The 13,672-nt window shown below is 43.7% G+C and overlaps 1 protein-coding gene across 1 annotated transcript in view; it reads right to left on the reverse strand.

Moving 5' to 3' along the window:
- Positions 1 to 13,672, reverse strand: part of KIR3DS1 (killer cell immunoglobulin-like receptor, three domains, short cytoplasmic tail, 1) — a 154,830-nt gene that overhangs the window by 26,238 nt on the left and 114,920 nt on the right.

Here is a 13,672-nt window from a genome sequence, read left to right on the forward strand (position 1 = left end):
TTGTGCTGGGTCTTCATTGCTGCACTGGGTTTTTGCTACTTGCAGTGAGTGGTAGTTACTTTCCAGCTGTGGTGTGCGGGCTGCTTATTGCAGTGGCTTCTCTTGTGGAGCACAGGCTCTAGGGTGCGTGGGCTTCAGTGGTTGCAGCAGGTGGTCAGCAGTTGAGCTCACAGGCTCCCAGAAATCCCACTGCTGGGCATACACACTGAGGAAACCAGAAGGGAAAGAGACACGTGTACCCCCGTGTTCATCGCAGCACTGTTTATAATAGCCAGGACATGGAAGCAACCTAGATGTCCATCAGCAGATGAATGGATAAGGAAGCTGTGGTACATACACACAATGGAGTATTAGCCATTAAAAAGAATACAATTGAATCAGTTCTAATGAGGTGGATGAAACTGGAGCCTGTTATACAGAGTGAAGTAAGCCAGAAAGAAAAACACCAATACAGTACACTATTGCACATATATGGAATTTAGAAAGATGGTAACGATAACCCTGTATGTGAGACCGCAAAAGAGACACAGATGTGTAGAACAGTCTTTTGGACTCTGTGGGAGAGGGAGAGGGTGGGATGATTTGGGAGAATGGCATTGAAACATGTATAATATCATATAAGAAACGAATCACCAGTCCAGGCTCAATGCAGGATACAGGATGCTTGGGGCTGGTGCACTGTGATGACCCAGAGGGCTGGTACGGTAGAGAGGTGGGAGGGGGGTTCAGGATGGGGAACACGTGTACACCCATGGCAGATTCAGGTTGATGTATGGCAAAACCAACACATATTTTAAAGTAACTGGTCATCCATTTTTAATATAGCCGTGTGTATATGTGAGTCCCAAACTTCCAATCCAATCTTCCCCTGACACTATTCCCCCTGGTAGCCGTAAGTTCATTCTCTGTGAGTCTGTTTTGTAAATAAGTTCATTTTTTAAAATGTCACAAGTAAGCGATATCATGTGATATTTGTCTTTCTCTGACTCTTCTTCATCTGAAATTATTTCCTAACTGTGAGTGGAAACTTTGCACACAGACACTTTCTCTGTCTCTCTCTCTTCCTCCCTTTCCAATCCAAGGACCACAATGTACACAAAGATAATGTGTGTAAAGATGACTGTGGTGTTTTTTTGGGAGGGGGATTTGTTCTGCCTGAAAAACCTTGCTTCCTAGGTACTCAGATGAACACAAAATATGTCAACTAGGGACTTCCAAGCTCCAGAATGCTGGAGTGAGGGGCGTGTCCACAACAATCAACTCCAAACTGGGGCCAAAATTGCCCAGCTGTTTCAGGACTCCAAGGGCAGACATACACCCAGTTCAGCTGTTGTTCATAGACAGGAAAGAACCTCAGTAAGGGCAGCGATTCCACACCATTTTGCTGGGGGTGGGGGTTGTTAAGATTAGTGATGCTCCCTAAGTAATAAATCTGGTCTCCTCTTGATTATTATGTATGTAATGGAGTAACAGTACAGTCACCCTTCTTAAATTTCCTTTTATTTACTTAATATCATGTTTCAGAATTGATGTGTATTCTTGGTCCTTTCAGTTTGTGCATTTTTACTGCCATGTAATGTTTCATTGCAGATGTCGAAACCACAAATTTTAAAAAATTAAGACAAATTATTGAAGTATAGTTCATTTCTGCAGTACAGCAAATGGATTCAGCTTGACATGTATATTCTTTTCCATTATGACTTATGGCAAGATACCTAATAGAATTCCCTGTGCCATACTGTAGGACCTCATTCTTTATCCATTCTATGTATAAATAGATTTCATCTGCTAATCCCAAGCTCCCAGTCCTTCCCTCCTTGGCAACCACAAGCCTATTCTCTGTCTCTGAGTCTGTTCCTGTTTCATTGATATGTTCCTTTTAGATTTCACATATGGGTGATATCACCTGAAAATTGTCTTTCTCTTTCTGTCTTCTTCACTTAATATGTTAATCTCCAGGTCCATCCATGCTGCTGCAAAAGGCATAATTTCATTTTTAAAATGCCTGAGTAGTATTCCATTGTGTGTGTGTGTAGGCACATACAACATCTTCTTTACTCATTCATCTGTCGATGGACATTTAGGTTGTTTCCATGTCTTGGGTGTTATAAGTTGTGCTGCTATGAACATAGGGGTACATGAATCTTTTCAAGGTATAGTTTTTTTTCCCAAATATATGCTCTGGATTGGAATTGTTGGATCATGTGGAAATTCTGTTTTTGGTTTTTTGAGGAACTTCCATAATGTTTTCCACAGTGGCTGCACCAGTTTCCACTCCACCAACAGTGTAAGAGGGTTTCCCTCTTCTCCACACCCTCTCAGCATCTATTATTCATCAACTGTCTAATGATGGCCATTCTGATTGGTATGAGGTGGTACCTCCTTGCAGTGTCGATTTGCCTTTCTCTACTAATGAGCAATGCTGAGCATCTTTTCATATGCCTATTGGCAATCTGTATATCTTCTTTAAACCACACATACCAATTGTGAGCGTGACGTCTATGGATTTTGTCTACAATGAATGACACCTCTGCCAATGTCTCATGAATGTGCTTTGAGTCCAACCTCACGTTGCCTGTCATTGGGCAGAATGATGAGGTCTTTGGGCAAGGAATAGTGACCTTATTTGGAAAGCCAGCAGACCAAAAAGATGGTGAACTCGTGCCCCAAAGAATCATCTTATCTGAGTTAGATGGGCTTTTTTTTGAAGGGGTGGGATGGTCCAACAGTGTTTACTGAATGTAAAATAACCCTATGGGGAAGAATTTTCCAAGGAGAGGAGAGAAAAATACAGGTTAAATACCCACCTGTGAACTCATACTTTCACACTTACACACACACACACACACACACACACACACTAAAAGGGGAAGAGGTGTAGCTGGTTGTTGCAGTGTTCTAATTAACTAATTAATGGCTGTGCTGGGTCTTCATCACTGTGCACTGGCTTTCTCTAGTTGCAGGAAGGGGGGCAGCTCTTTGCTGTGGTGCAGAGTCTCTCATCGCTGTGGCTTCTCTTGTTGTGGAGCACCCACTATAGGCACATGGACTTGTGGCCCACGGGCTTACTTGCCCCATGGGATGTGGAATAGTCCCCTTCTGGGGATTGAACCAGTGTCCCCTACTTGGGCAGGCAGATTCCCAACCACTGGACCACCAGAGAATTCCTGTCCAAGCTTCCCCCCCCCTTAATTTATTTATTTTTAATTAAAGGACAATTACAATACTGGGATGACTTCTGCCATACATCAACATGGATCAGCTATAGCTATACTTACGTCCCCACCACTGTGGAAAACTTTTAATGCTGGAATCCTTTGTTTTCGAAGCTGTCCATGCACATCTGGTCGTAATATCCCTTTAAGTCCCCAACAAGACAAAAGTTTCTGTCTGTTATGTAACTTTTTATCTCTATACGAATGGGAAAGTGTTATACCTTTCAAGTTCAGAGCCTTGAGAATAGTCTTAGTCCCTCAGTCACGTCCGATTCTTTGCGACCCTGTGGATTGTAGGCCACCAGGCTCCTTGTCCATGGTATTCTCCAGGCAGGAATATTAGAGTGTGCTGCCATTTACTTCTCCAGCCTTGAGAATGGGTTCTCCTATATTACAAGCTCTAGGCAACATTCGTTTTACCAAAGAGTCAGCATGACTAAGCACAGACAGCAGAGCGCAAGGGTTAGAGCTGAAGGAACAGATGCAATGGGAAGTCAGGTCCAGAGATGTGTGGCTCTCCCTTTGAACGGATAAATGTTATCGACTCCCCAACTACTGCAATCACTTGTCCTCCCACCAGTAACATTGTGCTTGTGCTTGGTCGCTCAGTCGTGTCTGACTCTCTGTGATCCCATGGGCTGCAGCCCGCCAGGCTCCTCTGTCAATGGGGATTCTCCAGGCAAGAATACTGGGGTGGGTTGCCATTTCCTTCCATGGGGGATCTTCCTCAACCGAGGGCTTGAGCTCAGGTCGCCCACATTGCAGGCGGATTCTTTATCATCTGAGTCAACAGGGAAGCCCACCAGTAACATAAAGCGATTCAATATTTCCTCCCACATAACATTGCCATTGCTTTCCACTTACTTTTAACGTGGACGTGGTGGGATTTTGGCATCATGCTTTCACTATCAGTGTAGCATAACACTAATGTGGAATTTATATCTTAAATTTTAAAATTGAAGTATGAATAGCATGCTAGCTTTCTAATTAAACTAAAAATTGATATGCAACAAACAACAAAGATTTACTGCATAGCACAGGGTACTATGGTCAATATCTTGTAATAACCAAAATGGAAAATAATCTGAAAAAACTATGTGTGTATATGTATAACTGAATCACCTTACTGTGCACCTGGAACATTGTAAGTCAGTTACACTTCAATAAAATGCATATATTATGAAATTTAAAGATGTAACTAGCAAAATAAATTAATTTTAAAATGAAATGAAAGAAAGTAAAGTTTTCCAGTCGTGTCTGACTCTTTGAGACCCCATGTACTCTAGCCTGGTAGGCTCCTCCATCTATGGGATTTTCCAAGCAAGAATACTGGTATGCCTTGCCATTTCCTTCTCCAAATAGTGCAAGCAAACTACAGCATACTCCCTGATGTTCTATGTGCTTACTTGTACATTCCAACTCTGCATACAGTGTATTCACATGGGCATCTTGAAACTGCCCAATACTGGCTCAGCCCAGATGGTGGTTTGTGAAAGGTCCCTGGAAGGAAGTCAGAGGCTGAGTCCTAGGACCTCTCCACCCCTCAGTCCCCAGCTCAGCTCAGGAGCCCTTCCAGGTTTCACCAGCATCACTCTAGAATCCCAGTAACCCCACCTCACCCACCACCAAGTTTCCAGGGCTCAAGTGAGACATGGGTTCTGGGAGCCCCAGGAGGACTTACCTGCAGGGTTCGGGGTCCTCTGGCCCAGACTCAGCCTTGGAAGTGAGATTTCCCACTGGAACCTTCGGCTGATTATCTCCCAATCAGGGTCCCCAGTTCCTCCAGCTGCCCAAGCACTGAAACAGGTTGAGTGCTGAAGAACTGATGCTTTCGGACTGTGGTGCTGGAGAGGATTCTTCTTCTTCTTCTTCTTTTTTTTAATTAGTTTATTTATTTTCAGTTCAGTTCAGTTCAATTGCTCAGTCATGTCTGACTCTTTGTGACCTCATGAATCACAGCACGCCAGGTCTCCCTGTCCATCACCAACTCCCGGAGTCTACCCAAACCCATGCCCATTGTAGTCAGTGATGCCATCTAACCATCTCATCCTCTGTTATCCCCTTCTCCTCCTGCCTTCAATCTTTCCCAGAATCAGGGTCCTTTCAAATGAGTCAGCTCTTCGCATCAGGTGGCCAAAGTATTGGAGTTTCAGCTTCAACATCAAGCCTTCCAATGAACACCGAGGGCTGATCTCCTTTAGGGTGGACTGGTTGCATCTCCTTGCAGTCCAAGGGACTCTCAAGAGTCTTCTGCAACACCACAGTTCAAAAGCATCAATTCTTTGGCGCTTAACTTTCTTTATAGTCCAACTCTCACATCCACACATGACTACTGGAAGAACCATAGCCTTGACTAGATGGACCTTTGTTGACTAAGTAATGTCTCTGCTTTTTAATACGCTGTCTTTGTTGGTCAGAACTTTCGTTCTAAGGAGTAAGTGTCTTTTAATTTCATGGCTGCAATCACCATCTACAGTGATTTTGGAGCCCAGAAAAATAAAGTCTGACACTGTTTCCACTATCTGCTTATCTATTTGCCATGAAGTGATGGGACCGGATGCCATGATCTTAGTTTTCTGAATGTTGAGCTTTAAGTCAATATTTTCACTCTCCTCTTTCACTTTCATCAAGAGGCTCTTTAGTTCTTCTTCAATTTTGGCCATAAGGGTAGTGTTATCTGCATATCTGAGGTTATTGATATTTCTCCCAGAAATCTTGATTCCAGCTTGTTCTTCCTCCAGCCCAGTGTTTCTCATGATGTACTCTGCATATAAGTTAAATAAGCAGGGTGACAATATACAGCCTTGACATACTCCTTTTCCTATTTGGAACCAGTCTGTTGTTCCATGTCCAGTTCTAACTGTTGCTTCTTGACCCGCACACAGGTTTCTCAAGAGGTAGGTCAGGTGGTCTCATATTCCCATCTCTTTCAGAATTTTCCACAGTTTATTGTGATCCACACAGTCAAAGGCTTTGACATAGTCAATAAAGCAGATGTTTTTTCCTGGAAGTCTCTTGCTTTTTCAATGATCCAGAAGATGTTGGCAGTTTGATCTCTGTTTCCTCTGCTTTTTCTAAAACCAGCTTGAACATCTGGAAATTCACAGTTCATGCATTGCTGAAGCCTGACTTGGAGAATTTTGAGCATTACTTTACTAGTGGATGAGATGAGTGCAATAGTAGTTTGAGCATTCTTTGGCATTGCCTTTCTTTGGGATTGGAATGAAAACTGAACTTTTCGAGTCCTGTGGCCACTGCTGAGTTTTCCAGATTTGCTGGCATATTGAGTGCAGCACTTTCACAGTGTCATCTTTTAGGATTTGAAATAGCTCAACTGGAATTCCATTGCCGGAGCCAGCCGGCAAAGTCAATCAGGTCCCGAGAACGTGCACGGCGTGGCTGAGAAAGAAAACTACAGCAAAAGAAATTCTACAACAAAGATGCGGTCGAGAGGTTCAGACACGTCTCCACAAAGGGAAGCAGTCTGACCACGACTTTATTCAGCATCTCATATTTATACAGGAGAGCGTGAGAAAGACAAGACAGTTAACTTTTTTCTTGGTTGACCTATACATCTTACAAAAAGTCACAAGAAATCTTGAGAGCATGGGAATGGCACCCTGTTATTATTTCTTACACCAGATAACATTTCCCTGTGCATGAGAAGTTTGCCCAGAACTCCAGGTGTCTGCAGTAGATAGTCGCCTAATCTCTGGGGGTGGCGGGACAGAGAGCTATGTTTGCAAGCAAACCCTCAAGGACTGAGGCAGCTCCCAGAGCTGTGTCCTTCAGACAAAGGACCCCGTTCTCATGGGCAGCTCCCCGCATTCCATCACCTCCACTAGCTTTGTTGATAGTGATGCTTCCTAGGGCCCACTTGACTTCACATTCCAGCATGTCTGGCTCTAGGTGAGTATGAGTGATCACACCAGCATGATTTTCTGGGTCGTGAAGATCTTTTTTTTCTACAGTTCTTCTGTGTATTCTTGCCACCTCTTCTTAATATCTTCTGCTTCTGTTAGGTCCATACCATTTCTGTACTTTACCGAGCCCATCTTTGCATGAAATGTTCCCTTGGCCTTTCTAATTTTCTTGAAGAGATATTTAGTCTTTCCCATTCTGTTGTTTTCCTCTATTTCATTGCATTGATTGCTAAGGAAGGCTTTCTTATCTCTCCTTGCTATTCTTAGGAACTCTGCATTGGAAGCTAATTACTTTACAATATTGTGGTGGTTTTTGCAAAAAATTGACATGCATCAGCCATGGGCGCACATGTATTCCCCATCTGGAACCTTCCTCTCACCTCCCTCCCCATCCCATCCCCCAGAGTCATCCCAGTGCACCAGCCCTGAGCACCCTGTCTCATGCATCAAGCCTGGACTGGTGATCCACTTCACATATGATAATATACACGTTTCAACATTACCCTCTCAAAGCATCCCACCCTCACCCTCTCCCACAGAGTCCAAAAGACTGTTCTTTACATCTGTGTCTCTTGCTGTCTCACATATAGGGTCATCATTACCATCTTTCTAAATTCCATGTTTGTGTGTTAGTACACTGTATTGGTGTTTTAGTTTCTGACTTACTTCACTCTGTATAATAGGCTCCAGTTTCATCCATCTCATTAGAACTGATTCAACTGCATTCTTTTTAATGGCTGAGTAATGCTCCTTGGTGATGGACACGGGGGCCTGGAGTGCTGCAATTCATGGGGTCGCAGAGTCGGACACGACTGAGCGACTGAACTGAACTGAATAATATTGTTAGTTTCTGCCATACATCAACATGGATCAGCCATAGCTATACTTACGTCCCCTCCACTGGGAAATCTTTTAATCCTGGAATCCTCTGTTCTTGAAGCTGTCCATGCATGTCTGGTCATAATGTCCCTTTAAGCCCCTGACAAGACAAAAGGTTCTGTCTGTTCTGCCACTTTTTATCTCTATATGAATGGGAAAGTGTTATACCTTTCAAGTCAGAGCCTTGAGAATAGTTTAGTCCATCAGTCGTGTCTGACTCTTTGTGATCCTATGGGCTGCAACCCGCCAGGTTCCTCTGTCCATGGGGCTTCTCCAGGCAAGAATGCTGGGGTGGGTTGCCATTTCATTCTCCAGGAGATCTTTCTGTGCTGCAGGCAGATTCTTTATCATCTGAGTCCCCAGGAAAGCCCACCAGTAACATAATGCGAGTCAATATTTCCTCCCACAATTAACATTGCCATTGTTTTCCGTTTACTTTTAATGTACATAACATAAAACATTACTTTTAGTGTAACATAACACTGATGTGGAATATACCATAAATTTAAAAATAGAAGTACGAATACAATGCTAGATTTCTAATTAAAAAAAAAAAGATATGCAACAAGCAACAAAGATTTACTGTATAGCATGGGGAACTATAGTCAATATCTTGCAATAACCTAAAATGGAAAGTAATCTGCAAAATAATATATGCATACTTGTATAACTGAAAATCACCTTGCTGTGCACCTGAAACATTGTAAGTCAACTACACTTCAATAAAATATAAATATTATGAGATTAAAAAATGGAACCAGTAAAACAAATAAATTTTAAAATAAAATGAAAGAAAATGAAGTCACTCAGTAATGTCCAACTCTTTGCAACCGTATGGACTGTAGGCTGGCAGGCTCCAATATTCATGGGATTTTCCAGGCAAGAATACTGGAATGCATTGCCATTTGTTTCTTCAAATAGTGCAGGCCAACTGCAGTATAATCTCTGATTGTCTGCGTACTCACTCTCACATTCCATCTGTGCATATGGTGTATCACATGGGCACCCTGAACTGCCCAAGAGATTCTCAGCCCAGATGGTGAGTTTGTGGAAGGTCCCTGGAAGGGAGTCAGAGGCTGAGTCCAAGGACCTCCCCACCCCTCACTCCCCAGGTCAGCTCAGGAGCCCTTCCAGGTTTCACCAGCATCACTCTAGAATCCCAGTGCCCCCACCTCCTCCCCCACCGATTTCCTGGGACTGAAGTGAGACATGGGGACCCAGGAGCCATGAGAAGACTCATCTGCAGGGCTTGGGGTCCTCTGGCCCAGACTCAGCCCTGAAAGTGAGAGATTTGCCACCAAAAGCTTGGGCTGATTCTCTCCCCGTCAGGATCCCTGGCTCCTCCAGTGCTCAAGCACTGAGGTTCCCATGAACTGGGGGTGGAGTGGGCATCCCGTGCCCTCATGCGGTTCCCTCCCTGCCCATCACATCTGGACAAGGAGGAGAAGCTCAGAGAGGATAAAAGTCATGTCTGCAGCTCTGGCCTCCCAGCTGCCCCCGCCCTGTGCAGATGAAGAGACCATGGGGCCTTAGAGGACAAACAGGATGTGGTCCCTGGGGGGCGACTGCAGCCCTTCAGGGTTCCCACAGCTGTGGACCTGCAGCAACAGGGCTGCCCCTCCATGGACCTGGCGCCGATGTCTCCAGGCAGGGCTCAGGAGGCATCTCAGCCCAGACCTGAGGTCTCAGCTCTTTTTCTGCCCAGTCTGACTGCCTGCTCTAGAGGGTGGGACCCAGGTTCTCGCCCTGAGTCAGTCCCGGACAGTCTGGCTCCAAATACAACTCAGAACTTTATTTTCCCAGTCCCCTCCAGAAATGGAATTTACTTCTCATCTTCAGTCAGCTCACAAATTATTGCAGAGCACCTACTCTGTACCAGGCATTGATGCTACACAACAGAAATACACCCATGACCCAGGTAAACCCATCTTCTGTAGGTGCTCGAAGAACTCAGATTCTGCAGAATGAGGGCATCAAATGCTAATAATCAATTATTTTTAAAATAGAAGAAACAAGAAAATAACTGGGTTCCATGTCTACACTGTAAACATTTTAAAAAATGAAGCTCCTGAACTGTGGTCCAAGCACTTCATGGCAAAAAAAGAAAAAAAAATATTAGGGAAAAAGTGGAAACAGTGACAGATTTTCTTTTCTTGGGCTCCAAAATTACTGTGGACAGTGACAGCAGCCATGAAATTAAAAGACCCTTCTCCTTTGATGAAAAGCTGTGACAAACCTAGACACTGTATTAGAAAGTGCTGTGCCAACACAAGTTCCTTATAGTCAAAGCTATGGTGTGTGTAGTAGGCATATATAGATGTAAGAGTTGGACATAAAGAAGGCTGAGCACTGAGGAACACGTTTTTAGACTGTAATGCTGGGGAAGACTTTTGAGACTCTCATGAACAGCAAGGAGACCAACCGATCAATCCTAAAGGAAATCAACCCTGAGAATATTCATTGGTAGGACTGATGCTAAAGCTGAAGCTGCAATAATTTGACCACATGATGCAAAGAACTGACTATTGGAAAAGACCCTGATGTTGGGAAAGATTGAGGGCAAGAGGAGAAGAGGGCGAAAGAGGATGAGATGGTTGGATGACATCAAGACCCAATGGACTTGAGTTTGAGCAAACTGTGGGAGATAGTGAAGGACAGAGAAGCCTGGCATGCTGCAGTCCATGGGGTTGCAAAAGTCACACATGACTTAGTGACCGAACAATGACAACAACGTCTACACTACTTGAGAGAACAGCTGCTTGAGGAGCTGGAGAGCCATGGGTAGGAGCAGGTACATTCTAGAGAGAAAAGAACATTCCATAGAACCCTGGGACACAGGGGCTTACTGAAGGGGACAGGGGGAATTGATGTGGTCATGTACAGTGCTGTCCACTGTTCAAGGGTGATGATTTTATTTTTAAGAAAAAATGGAAGATATAAGCAAGAAACTGTATGATAAGAAAACTTTATGAAGGTCATATTATATTAGATGCTGTAGAGAAAAGGGAAATGACAGTATAAATTTAATTTTTTTAATTAAAAATAAATAATTTTGACCTTCAGTTATTCTGATATGGGTGTGTCAACCAGCATTCTAAATGATTTATGTGGATTTTTCTTATGAAAATTGCCCCTTAATAAGGCAAAAACCCATTAACAAGTGATGGAAATGATAGTGTCTACCTTTGTGTCTACTTTCGATTGGGAATACAAAAGGAACTTGTTGAGTCTGAGTGTTCTCAGAAGAGCTGATGTGAGAGAGCACACAAATGTTAAATGGCCCATTTTCCGTGTGTGTGTGTGTGTGTGTGTGTGTGGTGTAATTGTACCAGTATCGTTTGGAAGAAAAGGTGCAAGCTGAGGTTGGGGGTGGGGGTCAACTCTGGAGGACCATGAACAGGATTGAATTTAGATAGAAGAGTTTGGAGTTTGCCCTGAAGATGTGGGCACCATGGAGGGATTTGGGGGCAGAAAGCAGATTCTGAAATGTGAGTTAGAAAGATGAAATGTGGAGGGTGAACTGGAGATGGGAGTGTGGGTCTGGAGCTCAGAACCCAGGGAGGTTGTGGCTGGAATCCAGGTGTGGCTGTGGGTGGACTCTGTGGATGGAGAAGACAGCAGGGGCCAGGGGGACCCTGGGGGCTGAATTCTTTTACTGTGTGATTGAATATGAGATGTAAGAGTGGAGGTGTTGAGTGTGACCTTCAGCGATGCCCTTAGAGAACTGGTGAACCAAGGGGTGGACAAGCAAGGAGGCCTGGAGAGTTTTTCAAAGTACACTCTGCTCCCACAAGAAAGCACAACTCTTCCTCTTGGGCCCAGAGGGCAGGCTTTATTTCTCCCAGTGACAGGCCAATGTCTGTAAAAAGCAGATTGTGTCTCTGTCCCCTTGAGGGGAAGCATGTGAGTCATTTCTGTCTCTTCAAAGCATCCTTTGATGCTGCATGTTGCTCTCCTCTTCAACCAACAAAGACTCCAGGGTCAGACAAGAATGGACCTTGTCAGAGCTCCTGATCAAGGACAGATGCATATATTAATACATATGATATACTTCCATGAAGCAAAATTTAAGAAAGACAGGAAATAGCCTGCTAAAGTCATCAACTGCCTCAGGAAGTGGTATTGCAACCACTGAAATCTATTGATCTATCTATGTGTCTGTCTACATATCATCATGGAGAATGAAATGCCAACCACTCCAGTATTCTTGCTTGGAGAATCCCATGGACAGAGGACCCTATAAGGTTTCAGTCCAAAGGGTCACGAAGAGTTGGATATGACTGAGCAACTAAGCACATGTATCGTCTATCTATCCAGTTTCACAGAGTTATAATTGACATAGAGCCGTGTGGTATCCAAGGTAATGACCTGACTTACATATATTATGAAATGAATGCATGTTCAGATATATCACACAGCAGTGTGGTATATGCTCTCTCACAGCAGCAACACAGAAGCCCCAGCATGTCTTCACTTCTAGCGATCCTGACATTTCTCTTGGTAAAACAGTTCTTGGGTGATTTAGTTCTAAGCCAGGGGAAAGATCACATGCACAACCTCAGGGAGCAACTAAGGCTCCATGGAGCTTGATTTTCATCCCATTTGCCAGCTCAGTTCATGCTGGGGTCCTCATGGTGTTATGCTCTTCAGCCCTCCTCTTCGTTGAGCCAAGCCATATTGTGCCAATAGTTGATAATTTAAAAGGCATAAGATTCTCAAATCATTTGCTTCAGTGAAAAGAAGCAAAAAAGAAAAAAATGTACAAGTATTGATAGATTAACACAACACATGCAAAGCCTCCCTGGGGCAAGTGTTGTCTCTGCAGCCTTTCAGTGATCTGGAGTGGAATGTCCAGTAAAATTCTCTGTGATGACTGGACTTTTTAAACATCTGCTCTGAACAACACCATAGCACCTGGGCACATGACGCTACTGAGCACTTGAAATGTGGTGGATGTGAGTGAGGAACTGAATGCTTTACTTCATATACATGTAGAGTCATTGTACAGCGTGGCTGGGTAACTACTTTATTGGCCACTGTGGATCCAGACTGAAGGAGATTTTGTTATCATGTTTCTACCCCTGGAACCCAGCACCCTCAGGGCACACAGCTGGGAAAGGTTGAGGGGACTTCCCCAATGGCTCAGTGATAACGAATCTGCCTGCCAACGCAAGAGACCTGAGAGACATGGGTTCAATCCCTGGGTCAAGAAGATCCCCTCAAGAAGGTAATGGCAACCCACTCCAGTATCCTTGCCTAGAGAATCCCATGGACAGAGGAGTCTAACGAGCTACACATCATCCATGGCTTTTCAAAGAGTCAGATATGACTGAATTGCCTTAGCACGTACACACACAGCCTCACATGGCTAGTGCCACCACACTGGATATCTCAAACAGAATATACTTCATCTTTTTAAAGGCCATCTAGCATTGATTTTATTATTCTTCATGGAAAGCATTTTATTTTAAATATAACACTGCACATGTCAATCTTAAACTTCCAATCTATCGCTCCCCCAACCCTTCCCGTCTGTAACTCTAAGATTGTTCTCTAAGTCTAGAAGTCTGTTTCTGTCTTGTAAATATGTTCATCCTTGTAAAACATTACTGAATAGACATTTTATTTTTTGGTTTTGTTTTTTTTCCACTGAAT

The sequence above is a fragment of the Bos taurus genome, chromosome 18 (genome assembly GCF_002263795.3).
Source record: "Bos taurus isolate L1 Dominette 01449 registration number 42190680 breed Hereford chromosome 18, ARS-UCD2.0, whole genome shotgun sequence".
NCBI lineage: Eukaryota > Metazoa > Chordata > Mammalia > Artiodactyla > Bovidae > Bos > Bos taurus.